General features: G+C 40.4%; 1 protein-coding gene across 3 annotated transcripts in view; it reads left to right on the top strand.

The window, feature by feature from the left end:
- Positions 1-13,369, top strand: part of CWF19L2 (CWF19 like cell cycle control factor 2) — a 211,332-nt gene that overhangs the window by 110,639 nt on the left and 87,324 nt on the right. The window lies entirely within an intron of this gene.

Here is a 13,369-nt window from a genome sequence, read left to right as displayed (position 1 = left end):
TTTCAGTTACAAGATATTGGTGAGAACTCAGTCATGTAAAAATCTAGTGAGGGTACATGGAGAATAATATAGGTTGCACCTCCCTGGGTCAGCATGGTCGGAACCTGACTGGTCCTGAACAGGAGAATTTGCCAGACCAGGGGAAGTCTTTTGCCACCAGCTCCAAAGCCCTGGCCCTATGTGCTCGGGGGGACTGCTGCAGCACTCGGCCTTTGATCCTATGGGGCTGCCAGGGAACTCTGGCCCCAGCCCTGTACTGCCGCCGCGGGCCTACCAGAGGACTCCAGCCCTGGCCCTGTGCTGCTGTCACTGGGCTTCAGCCTCAGTACCATGTTGGCTCCAGCCTGGCAGCCAAGGCTGTTGTTCCTGGCCCCAGATGCACCTCCCGCCCTTAGGCTCCTGGGCTCTCTGGTCCAGGAGCATCCATGGTCCTGCCAGAACATGAATTTTTGCCTCACCAGAGAGTGCCAGTATGAAGAGGTGCAACCTGTAGTCAGAAGTAAGCCTTGTATAGTAAAGCAGAAATTAAAGAGCACCTAGTTTTAGTGGCCATACCATCAAGTCTGAGATCCTGATGACATTCTGACTAGTGCAACTCCTGTAAAATAATTTGTATTGGAACAGGGAGCCAACTTGGTTATACGGGCTAAATTGATTATCTAACACATGGGTGTCCAACCTTTTGGCTTGCCTGGGCCGCATTGAGTGAAGAGGAATTGTCTTGGGCTGCGTATAAAATATATAATATAGTTAATGTATATAAATCACAATAATTTTAAAAGTTTACAATCTTGTGGGGCCGCATTACTCGCTGTCCAGGGCCGCGTGTTGGACACGCCTGATTTAACATATTGATGAGGAAGATCAGTGCCATTTGATTGCTATTGTGGAAGTACCTTTAAAATTATTAGTTCAATGCCCAGCAATTATAAAACGCACAAACTTGGCTTTACTAACAATCAAACAATAAACTGCATGACCATAGGCTGGCAGTATTTCACATACAGCATAATGAATATGCTGCATGAGATAAGTAACCATGAAGCAGAAAAAGATAAATAGGATTTAGAAGTCTCAGTATCAGCAGAGGACTAAGGGGCCTTGGCAACAAACTTAAAATCAACCAGAGCTTCAGGTTTTTGAAAGGCTCAGTAGCACATATCCAGCCTGACTATCAAAGTCCAAAAATCTGCCTGTAAAAGGAAGAATATGGGGCTTCTATTACTGTTGATTCCTCAAGCACATATCTTCATAATTTTTAACAAGGCTGAACAATTTGTAAGATTATCTTCACTTGAGAAACATCTTATATCAGGAAGATGACCTGCAAGAAATCCATCTCCTGTCAAAATTGAAGTTGACTCCTTACCATTTGGCAAGTGACAAGAAGAGGTTTTATTTCACATACTTCCTGATGTAAAAAATATTGGAAAGGTCAGGAATTCAGACATTTCAGTTAGTTGGTTGTCAGAGAAGAGTTCTGATTATGTGTCAGGCAGCAATTCTACCTGCACTAGAGGATGGACTTCTGAGCTCTGAACCAGAAGGGCACTTACATTCGTATAGGAAATCACTGGATGTATCTCAGGTTTCTGACAGAGGAATAGCATAAACAATTTGGTGTTCAGTCTGGTATCTGTGAGGTGTGAGCTTATTCAGTGCTGAGCATTATTGAACGGGTTTCTTAAGAATAATGTCTCCCTTATTTGAAGGATGGCTACCACTTCTTCCAGGATAAGAATATCTTTATTCTACTGCCAGGGTACTATAATCACTAAACTACCCCAGATGCCAGTTTGTCCTCTGTAAGACAAATGGCAAACCCTGTTGGCCAAGAGACTTATCTGAATGCCTGCTTTTCTTCCACAAGTGTTCAGAAAGAAAAAAAAATGCTTTGCCATCACCTTTCAACAGGGACCATGTTGTACATGTCAAGCACATCTTCAATCTGAGATAATATCAGTGGACCCAGAGAGTAACCAGAGATTTATGCATAGAAAATGGATGCAGGACTTCATTCCAAGACTTGCAACCATTAACCTAGACTGTTTATGTTGCAAAAACAAAACAAAACAAAACACCACCAATCATGTTCCAAACTGAGTAATTAAGGATGATTTCTGCCTGGCCTGGAGAGCTTACACAGAGGGATACCAGGTTCAGGATAGGGTTAGGGTCACAGAAGTTCTGTCATTGAGCATGGTTCTAGGTGTTCTGTGGGCTTTCAGAGACCTGGTTCTCTAAAGGGTGGTTTTGATTCTGGATAGTAGACTGCTGATTTGCACATAAGTTAGGTGGGGGGCTAGAGAGTGTTTTTGTGTGAGAGAGCCTTGCAAACATGGAACTAGAGAGCATCACAAACAAGAGTTGTTGTTTACCTTGGAGGAAAGTGAAAAACCCTTTAGTGTAACTCAAAAGTTGTCCTTTCTTTGAGGACTCCTTCAGACAAGATTTGGAAAAGTCTTGTAGGCAGTTGGAAAATCTAAAAAAACAGTAACATGTACCTGAAGGAAAGAATAAGGAAAGCCCAGCTGTCAGGAAGCCTTTCTGTAGAGATTATCAAAACATTAGAAAACAAGTCTTCTCATGCAGCTGTGTTTTGTCATGATTTCTGACAAGCATTTTAATTCTGGTCCCCTCTATCCCCCCAGACTCAGAAGTCCCAAGAACTAGATTCTGTTTGCAGTTACATCAATGACTAGAAAATAAAAATACAAAAATGATCTCAAAAGCTATTTAAGGGTGCTAATGAAGTGTAGTTATCTATTGTATCATTTACAAAATACCAACATGCAAAAGTAAGCAATTGAATAGTTAGGGACATAATAAATTCTTCATTGTCCACCTACTGTAGTAAACACAGTCTAAGAAAATGCATATTTCATCATAATAAACAACCTTATCTCTAACCCATAGCTTTTTTAAAGAGTGTATTTTTTCCTGATTTTAATTAACGTATTTGCCAGCTGGCAATAGAATTTGCATAGGGTACTTATAACTGCCGGCCAAAATCTTTAAACCTGGATGCCTAAAATTAAATTCCTAAATCCATATTTATTCCCAGTCTCTCATATATTAAAACTTTTCACTTTGTGTGTGAGTAGCTCATTTTAATAGTCATGAGTCTATTTATATGTGTAAGAGTATTCCACATATAGAAGGTCAATGCAGGAGTTAGTATTACCTCTTTTGCTTGGATCAGAGGCATGTGAGGTTGAAGAGCTTACCATCCATTCAGTGTTGAATATCTGGAGGGGAGTTTCTCAGCAATGAAAGGGAGGATGACAGCAAGGAAAATAGAGAAAAGAACTGGAGAGATAACATAGCTTTGTTTGACTCCTTTCTTGGCGGGAAAGGGATCCGTTTGAGTTCCATTGTTGACAAGCATTACAAACCATTGTCATGGAGGAGTTGGAGAAAGGCAACAAATTTTGATGAATTTAAGGGGAATTCTGCACAGAGCCTCAGGATCGATGGAGTCAAAAGTTTTTGTGAGGTTGGTGATCAGAGATCTCTTCAGAGATCAGTGTTGCTTGTGGTGCTTTTCTGCAAGCTGCTGGGCAGTGAAGTTCATATTTAATGGTTCCCCAAGATGGTCTGAAACCACATTGTAATTCTGGGAGGATTTCTTCAGTCAAGGGGATCAGTCAGTTGAAGAGAGTTTTGTCAAGGATCTTTCTGGAGGTGAACAATAGAGTGATTCCTTGTTATCACTGATGTGTGATTGTGTCATTGACTGTGATCATGATCATGGAAATGTGTATACCATCAAAGCAATAACTGGTGGTGACAATTGTTGGACAGATTATCACTCATCATTTCCATCAAACTCGCACCAAAATGATAAATGTGGAAGAATCAGTCAGTCACAAAATCAACATTAAGTGTCTTAAGGACCCAGTTAAATGTGACTTTTTCCAGTCTTTCAAAGAAACTGATGAATACCAAAACCAAGATGAAGAACCCTGAAGCCCACTAGAAAGCACTCAGATTGATCATCCGTGCTGTGTTTAAGGGAACACTGGTCTTCTCAATACCAAGGCTGGTTTGGCAAGAATGATCAGGAAATCCAAGACTTGAATGAATATAAGCGTAAGGCCTTCTGTGCTTGGCAATGCATCAATTCCAAGCAGAAACAATTTGTTTTCCCTCAACTTAAAATTGAGGTTCAAAGGAAAACCCATGAAATGAAAAATAAATGGGTGGTAGAACAAAACGAAGGCACTCTAATATAACTCACTGAACAACAGGAAGTCCTGTGGCACCTTATAGACTAACGGAGCATAAGGTTTTGTGGGCAAAGACCCACAGCGGGTCTTTGCCCATGAAACCTTATGCTCCAAAATATCTGTTAGTCTATAAGTTGCCACAGGACTTCTTGTTCTCCAAGATACAGACTAACACGGCTTCTTCTCTGATAATTAACAACTCACTGACACCCATGACATGCACAGGCTCTTTCAGTGGCGCCAAAGCCCGCATTAAGTCTCTTTACCCAATATCTTAACCCCATCCAGAGAAGGGGCCAAACTCCTCATTGACAACAAATCAATCAATGCACAATGGAACAAGTACTTCAAAGACCTTCTAAATTGTGACTTCATTGTTGGTGAAAGCATCTTTGACTTAATTCGTCAGTGTCCTATCAGGAGTAACTTCAGGCCCCTGTTGAAGTACAGAAAGGTGTCAAATAGATGAAGAACAATAAATTATCTAGAACAGATGTAGTCTCTGCTAAAGTTGTCCTCACTGGTACGTGTCGTAAAGGAATACTCTGTTCCCAGGTAAGCTGGCATTTGGATTTATCAGGAAAGAGACTTGATTGGTTTTCAGTCAAAAGAACCCATAGGTTACGATTTTTGTTCTGTTAAAATTTGAAATGGTAAATGTAATTTCCTGTAGTTTGGAAGACTGGTTTTTAAAACAAAATATATGTAAAAAAGAAAAATAAAAGAAAATATTAATCTGTATTTCCTTTTTCAGGTTTATGCTACATTTAAAAACACCACTGATTTCACTCCAAATCTATAGAAATAAGCTATTCCATCTTGTATGCTTAAAAATACTAGAATTCTTTGTTCTTTCACCTTGTCACCAGGCCTTTCAGAATTTCTCCACCTTGTATAAAGATGTATCTTGGTAGCTAGAAGAAAACATTGGAGTTGGGGTGGAGATTGTGGAGTATGGTCTCCCAACTAGAGACAACACAAGCGGGGGTGGAGGTGAGGAGGGTAGCCCTGGGGTTATGTGCTTCCCTGGATTTTTGCCTTCTAGTTAGGACAGAGGATTTCAAACTCCACATCATGGCCCCAAAGAGCCAGCAGATTAGAAACTGGTGGAGCCACATGAACACTGGTGTCTGTTTCTCTGCACTGTGGAACCTGTGCTAAACAGCTTCTGTATAGCTGGGTGCTCCCCAGGTAGGGTGGGCAGCACAACTGCAAGCTGTACCTCTAATGTGCTCTTGCCTGTCCCCAAAGGAGACTGACACTTGCCCAGGGTGCCCGTTGGAGTGGGTCCCTGGCCTTGGAGGCCAGCTACTATAAGATGATCCCCAAGGCCCTTGCTCACTGCTGCCCTGGTTCATCAAGAGTTGATACAGCACCAAGAGTGCCAGGGCAGTGGTGACCAAATGCCTTGGTGAGCATCTCATGACCCCATAAATCAGCATCCCCATCACCTCTGAAGAGGCATGTGTGTTGTGTCTAGGGAGAATGTGACCCCACAAGCCCTCTGTCTACACGTAGCCTTTGCCTCTGTCCCCCCAGATATAGAAGTCAAACTCTACCAATAGAGTGTGTCTTAAGTTAGCATTTTTGGGGTCAAACTTTCTAATGAGGTGTACACATAAGCAGTGTTGTTTTCTTCTAAAAAAAAAAAAAAAAAAGAGGAGCCGGTACTTACCTGGCTCCCTTCCCCTCACCCCAAGCCAATGCTGCTGCTGGGGCTGCCAAGGTGCTGGTACTTGGTACCGCAAATACCAGCACAAAGAAAAAAAAAGCACTGCACATAAACTAAATGCCTAGGGAGGTTGTGGAATCTGCATCTTTGGAGATTTTTAAGAGTAGGTTGTTAGACAATCATCTCTCAGGGGTAGTCTAGATATATTTAGCCCTTCTGTGAGTGAAGGGGACTAGACTAGATGACCTCTCAAGAATCTTTCCAGTCCTACCTTTTATGAGCTGATGAAAATCTGGACTTTGTGTTTCCTTTCTTTTAATCATCTCCCTACATTTCTTCTGTGAGGGTATGATCCAAAGAATGTTGGAATGAATAGATTGCCACTGACTTTGGTAGACCCTGTCTGCTTTCTCTTTTATGCTACCAAGCAGATACACTTTTCTGTGTCTTATAGGAAAAAAAGAAGTGTTTCAATGTGGTAGAACAGTGTGTGCTGGGATTTACACTTTACATTGGTTACACTTCATGTTTAAAGATGAGGTTATATTCTGCTTCATTTTACATAAGTTGCGTCTGGCTTGGAGTTGCCCAAAATGTAGGTCACTCTTAATTTATAGTATCACTAAAGGAACAGAAGGGAGTGTGCCTCTGCTTGGATGTTAAGGATTTGACATTAAAGTGCCTTTAAATTTGCATGCCATTTTGTAGAATGCCTTCCAGTTGACAGCTGTGTCTGTAGCAGTGATGGTGTATGAACTTCAAGAACAGTCTGAAAGTTTGGATGTCCGTGTAGATGAGCTGTGGATATGCAGTCTTTGTGTAGTTTGCATAGTTTGAAACGTTAATAAAAAGTTAAAAATAAAGATGACATAGACCCTTTAGTATATCTTGTATTGGAGTGTGGGTGCTCTGTAGGTGAATCTTTAGAAAGCACACGTAGCAATTGTAAATGGATGTAGCAGAGTACATTTCTTTTTTGTCCGGTAGGATTTTAAATTTAGCAGCTAAACCCCCGTTGTCAGTTTTAGTTAATAATATACTGCAGAAAATTGACAGTTAAGAATTAGTTTCTCTTTTGTGATTTCATTTGAGAGAGAAATGGAAAATATATCCAACTAAAATGAATCTGTCACTCTCAAACAGAGGAGCAGAAGGAAATTGGTGAAAGTCTAAAAATTATATCCTGCTTAGGATGGGGGGAAAATATACCTTAAACTCTTCTAAGTAGTCTCATTCATCTTGTCAAGCTGAACTGTTGCTGTCGAGTGTCTGTAAAATAAATTATCCCTTGCAGTGAAAATAGTGTTAAAATGTGTAATTGATAATACATGGGCATTATATAACATGCCCACGTGCGTAAAGGATGAGCAGTAGCCATCCCTAAATAAGGGTTGGCTACTATATCCTATTTATTGAGCAAACCTTTATATCCCCTAGAGAGTTGACATTTTCTGTGAATACAGCCCAGGATGGCAGGCGTTAGTCTCATTCTGCTTAGCCACGCTGCCCATCAGACAGAACCTGACAGATCAGTGTGTCTGCTTATGCTGTCTTCTCTAGATATAGCTCACTGGGCTAGGCATATGCCTAGGAATGACCATACTGGGTCATACAATTGGTCCATCTTGCTTATTAGCCAGGTACTTCAGAGGGAATCAAAAGAAAAGGTAATTATCAAGTGATCCATCCCCTGTTGCCCATTATAAATATCTGGCAAACCTGTCCTTCATGAACTTATTTAGCAATTTTTGAATCCTGTGATAGTATTGGTCTTCACAGCATCCTCCTGCAAAAAGTTCCACAGATTGACTAACTTTGCATTGTGTGAAGGAATATTTACATTTTTGTGTTTTATCCTGCCTATTAATTCAATCTGCTGAGCCCTAGTTCTTGTGCTAAGGAGGGGTAAACACCTCTTTGTTTACCTTCTCTCAGGCAGTCTTGATTGTATAGACCTCTCCAATATCTCATTGAATTTTCTCTTTTCTAAGCTGAAAAGTTTCACTCTTATTAACCTCATATGGAAGCTGTTCCATAACTCCAATAATTTTTGCTGCTTTTTTCTGTACCTTTTCCAATTCCAGCATATCTTTTTTGAGATGGGTTGATCATACCTGCGTGCAGCCTTCAAGATGTGGGTTGACCATGGATTTGTATTAAGGCAATATGATAATTTCTGTATTTTTGTCTCTTACTTTCCTAATGGTTCTCAATATTCTGTAATCTTTTCTGACTGCCAGTGCCCTTTGAGTGGATGGTTTCAGAGTAGTAACCACAATGACTCCAAGATCTGTTTAAGTGATAACATCTAATTTATACCACATTATTTTGTACGGTAGTTGGGATTGTTTTCCAAAATGCATTATTTTACATTTCTGAACATTGAATTTCATTTGCCATTTTGTTGCCCAGTCACTCAGGTTTGTGAAATCCTTTTGTAACAGTTCACAATATTCTTTTGACTTAACTGTCTTGAGTAGTTTTGTATCATGTGCAGTTTTTGCCATGTTTACCTCCTTTTCCTTATCATTTATGAGTATGTTGAATAGTACTTAACTCCACCATGTTGGAGTATGTTGAATAGCACTTAACTGTACGAGCTCCATGCCAGTCCCAAGCCTGGATGAAGAAGGAGGGCTGTTCAATTGTGTGTCGATGCTCTGACTGTCAAACAACAATACGAATGAAATCTAATGACAGGACAACTAAACAATGAAAGATACTGGCTTGGACGTCGCCTGGATAAACAAAAGTCCACGATACCAATCGAGAGATTGGGGTTGGGTTGATAAGTTGCCTTCCAAAAGAAAATGACAGCTAACACATATGCTATCCATGGGAAGATGGCATGTCTGAACACTATGGGCAACTGGAAAATTAGAGGTGCTTCTGAAGGAGCTGGAGAGATACCGATGCAATATACTTGGAATGGCAGAGATGCGTTGGACGACATCAGGAGAGAAATGTGGTTGCAAAGTCATTTGGTCAGGAAACTAAACGAAGCATGAAGCAGGAGTTGGATTCCTTCATAGCAAAACAGCTAGAAGAGCATTATTAGGATACAAACCGGTGAGTGCAAGAATGATGGTAGTGAGATTTGAAGCAAAACTGTTCAACATCTCAGTCATTCAGGTGTATGCACCCACGTCGGACAGTATGGAGGAAGAGATTGGGCTATTCTATAAAGACTTGACAAAGACATTGGAGGAGATACCGAAGAAAGATGTGTTGATCATCAGAGGAGACTGGAATGCGAAGGTTGGAACAGATAACGAACGTTGGGAGAAAGTCATGGGAAGGATTGGATGTGGAGAAAGAAATGAACGAGGTGAGAAACTACTAGAGTTTGCTACGGAGCATGTGTTGGTGATCTGCAACATGAGATTCCAACAAAAGGACTGTAGGAAGCGGATGTGGCGATCAAGTGACGGGAAGTCCAAGAACATGATAGATATGATTTTGATAAGAAGAAGATGGGTAGCAACAGTACAGCAGTTCCAAACTTTCCAAGGAGCGGATATAGACTCACATCACAGTCTAGTGATCACAAACATCAAGATAAAACTCAAAAGAAAATGTAAGACAGCAGAGAGGAATAAGGGGATTTCGAAGTTGCCAGGGTCCTTTTGAAAAGGCCGCTGGCATTCTAATGAGATGCTGAATATGTATGTCAGCGCTTCATTAGTAAACTTCAAAATGGCTATTTGCATGGCCATTTCAAAGTTTTGAGATAGTGTAGACATAGCCCTTGTGTCCTGTCTTTTAACTAGTCACTGATTCATGATTGGACTTTCCCTCTTATCCCATGTGAGCTTACTTTGCTTAAGAGCCTTTGGTGAGGGACATTTTCAGAGGCTTCTAAAAAGTTATGTATACTATATCTACTGGATCGCCCTTGTCCACATGTTTCTTGACTCTCTCAAAGAATTCCAGTGGATTGTCAAGGCATGATTTACTTTACAGAAGCCATGTGGACTCTACATCCAACAAATTTTGTTAATTTGTATGCCTGATAATTTTATATTTTATAGTAGTTTCAACTAATGTGCTTGCATTGAAGTTATGCTTACTGGCCTGTCATTGTCAGGATCGACTCTGGAGTCTTTGTTTTGAAAATTGGTGTCACATAAGGTGTCCACCAGTCATCCGGTACAGAAGCTGATTTAAATGATAGGCTACGTACCACAGTTAGTAATTCTGCAATTTCACATTTGAATTCTTTCAGAACTCTTGGGTAAATTCCATCTGTTGATGGTGACTTACTACTGTTTAATTTATCAATTTGTTCCAGAGGCATCCCTAAAGGCCTCAATCTGGTCATAGTTCCTCAGATTTGTTGCTTAAAAAGAACAGCTTACATATGGGAATGTCCCTCAGATCCTCAGTCATAAAGACTAATACAAAGAATTCATTTAGTTTCTCTGCAATGAATGTATCTTCCTTGAGTAGTTCTTTAGCACCTCTTTCATCCAGCGTACCCACTGATGGTTTAGCAGGGTTCCTGTTCCTGTTGTGTTTTAATGGTTTTTGCTGCTATTTTTGAGTCTTTGGCTAGCTGTTCTTCAAATTCCTTTTTTGACCTTTCTAATTATATTTTCATATTTCACTTAACGTTCTCCTAGTTGTTCCATAGAAAGTAACAACCTATTCCTGCTGACAACAACTGCAGCTAGTTCTTCAGCTCAGGTAGTACAAGTCTGTGCTGCAGTGTTGAAGGACCAGAATTCACAAATAGTGGATGTTGTGGGGAGCCCACTTAACATTACAGTTGGACATGATGGAATATAATTTTTACTTTGACTTTCAAAAGGCAGACTAGAAAACTGCATATGAAGAACTTCAGTAAAAGGAATTTTAAAAGGTTGCAAAGTCAAGTGCACTAAATTTATGCAGTACCAGAATTAAGGTTGCTAGCCGCAATCTTACTTCAGCCTCTTCCAAATATATATTTAGTTCTAGTTAGTCTTGGGTGGATTTTAGATTTTTTTTTTTTCGTAGATGTCTGTTTCATCTCTCTCACAAGCAAAAAATTTACAGATAGGCAAAGTTAGGAAAATGCTTATTGAGAATTATTAGCTTGATTTAAGGATATTTACTCTTTATATTTTGATTTGTGATGATGACAACTCATGCTTTAATGGTTATAAAGCATTAGCTTTCTGAATCTTAATGTCTGCTGTCATTAAATAATTTTGACTCTGCATAAGTTTCCTCAACTGTGAAAAATTAAAGGAGGAAAAATAAAAAAGCCTAAAAATAGACTAGTTAAATTCTGCCAAGCCCAGAAGATGATCTTTAATAACATACTGTTTTTCCCCTCTGCTGGTCCCCTTCTTCATTCTGTCCACAAGGTGGTCAGTGGTCAGGGGATGAGGCACCTATTCAGTCATGATTGTTAGCCTTAGTCTTTGCGGAGCTCTATACACTTCACTTATGCACTCCATCCATACCTTCTATGGAATATTGAACTATTTACTCCCTTGTAGGGTTTTTCATAGCTCACATCACTCTGTGCAAATGCATCACAAACATTAAAGAATTTATCTTCACAACTCTGCTGTAATACAGAAAACGTCTTCGTTTTTCAGATGAGGTAAATGAGGCACAGAGTAATAAAGGAGAAAATTGTCCTAATTGTGGGTGTCTCTCCAACTTTACAGAGTGGGAAATTGAGACCGAAAGGTAGAGCAACCTGCCCAAGCCCACACAGTAAATGACAGTGCCAGTTTGGAACGCAGGATCTCCTAGCTCTCTGTTCGTTCCTATGAGGTACATCACCTGACAGTAAGAGGCACTAACCATTCACAGATCCCATATACTTCAGTGGTAGTTGTGAATTCCCAGCACTTCTGGAAATCAGGCCTCAGGTGCTTCAAACTGTGTACTCAGAAAATGAGGAATACAGAGTTAGTGGCCACTTGTGAAAATTTTGTTGACTGACTCTCCTGCCCTCTGTTCATTTGTTCCAAAGTCTTTGACAAGGTCCCTCAACAAAGGTTCTTTAGTAAAATAAGGAATCATGGGTTAAGGAGGAACGTTCTCTCTTCGATCAAGAATCAAAGGGAGAGCTGTGTTAGTTTGTATCTCCAAAAACAACAAGAAGTCCTGTGGCACCTTATAGGCTAACAGATATTTTTGGAGCATAAACTTTCATGGGCAAAGACCTGCTTCATCAGATGGATGTAGTGGAAATTCCAGGAGAGTCTCATTATACAGGCTCATGAAAAGGAGAGCATCCCTGGACTCTCAGCAACAGATTTGAAAGTATACATCCTGCAACAAAAAAACACTTAGAAAACTGCAGAGCTGCAAAGAGAAACTGCAGAGCTGCAGTTCATTTGTAAATTTGACACCATCAATCACGGATTGACCAGAGATTGAGAGTGGCTGGCCAACTACAAAAGCAGCTTCTCGTCCCTTTGTGTTCACACCTCCACATCAGCTGCTGGAAAAGGGGGACACATTCTCCCTGACTGAATTAACCTCATCAGCTCTGGCCTTCTTCTTGATTGGTACTCCCTCATTTTCATGAGCCTGAATAATTAGACCCTCCTGGAATCTTCACTACGTGCATCTGACGAAGTGGGTCTTTGCCCACGAATACTTATGCTCCAAAATATCTGTTAGTCTGTAAGGTGCCACAGGACTTCTTGTTGTCTTTTGGATCAGTAACTGGTTAGAAGATAGGTAACAATGGGTAGAATAAATGGTCAGTTTTCAGACTGGCGAGAGATAAGTAGGGTGCTACCAAATTCATGGTGATGGAAAAATACATCCTGGACCATTAAATCTCATCCCCTCATCCCCATGTAAAATCTAGTCTTTTGTTGGCGTTTATTCTGTACTATACAAATTTCACAGGGGAGACCATTGTTTCTTACATTGGGGGTCCTGACCCAAAGGGTATTAGTGGGTGGGGATGGGAGGAGACAAGGTTATTTTAAGGGGTTTGCAATATTGCCAGTTTTTCTTCTGTGCTGCCTTCAGAGCTGGGCAACTAGAGAGCGATAGCTGTTGGCTAGGTGCCCACTCAGCTTTGAGGGCAGCAGCGCATGAAGTTGGAGTTGACCAAAATGGACTGTGAATTTATTAGAGATAAATATTAGAGATGGAAAAGATACAGAGAAGGGCAACACTGTTATTTAAGGGTATGGAACAGTTTCTATATGCTGAGTGGTTAAGGCTGGGAATGTTCAGTTTGAAAGAGACAAGTGAGCAGGGAAACGATAGAGGTCTATAAATTCCTGACTGATGTAGAGCAGGTGAATAAAGAAAACTTATTTATTCCTTCACATAACACTGGAATCAGGGGGTCTTCCAATGAAATTAATATAGTAAACTCTTTCATATCCGGCACCCTCAGGATCAGGAGGTTGCTGGATATTCAGATATTCTGGATGATAGAGAGGTATACCTAGCAGTGCATAAACTAAAGAAAAACAAGACTAGATATTAAGAAACAAAAATG

The sequence above is a fragment of the Carettochelys insculpta genome, chromosome 1 (assembly GCF_033958435.1).
Source record: "Carettochelys insculpta isolate YL-2023 chromosome 1, ASM3395843v1, whole genome shotgun sequence".
Classification (NCBI taxonomy): Eukaryota; Metazoa; Chordata; order Testudines; family Carettochelyidae; genus Carettochelys; species Carettochelys insculpta.
Note: the sequence above shows the minus strand (reverse complement) of the source record. Positions and strands in the feature narration are given on the sequence as shown.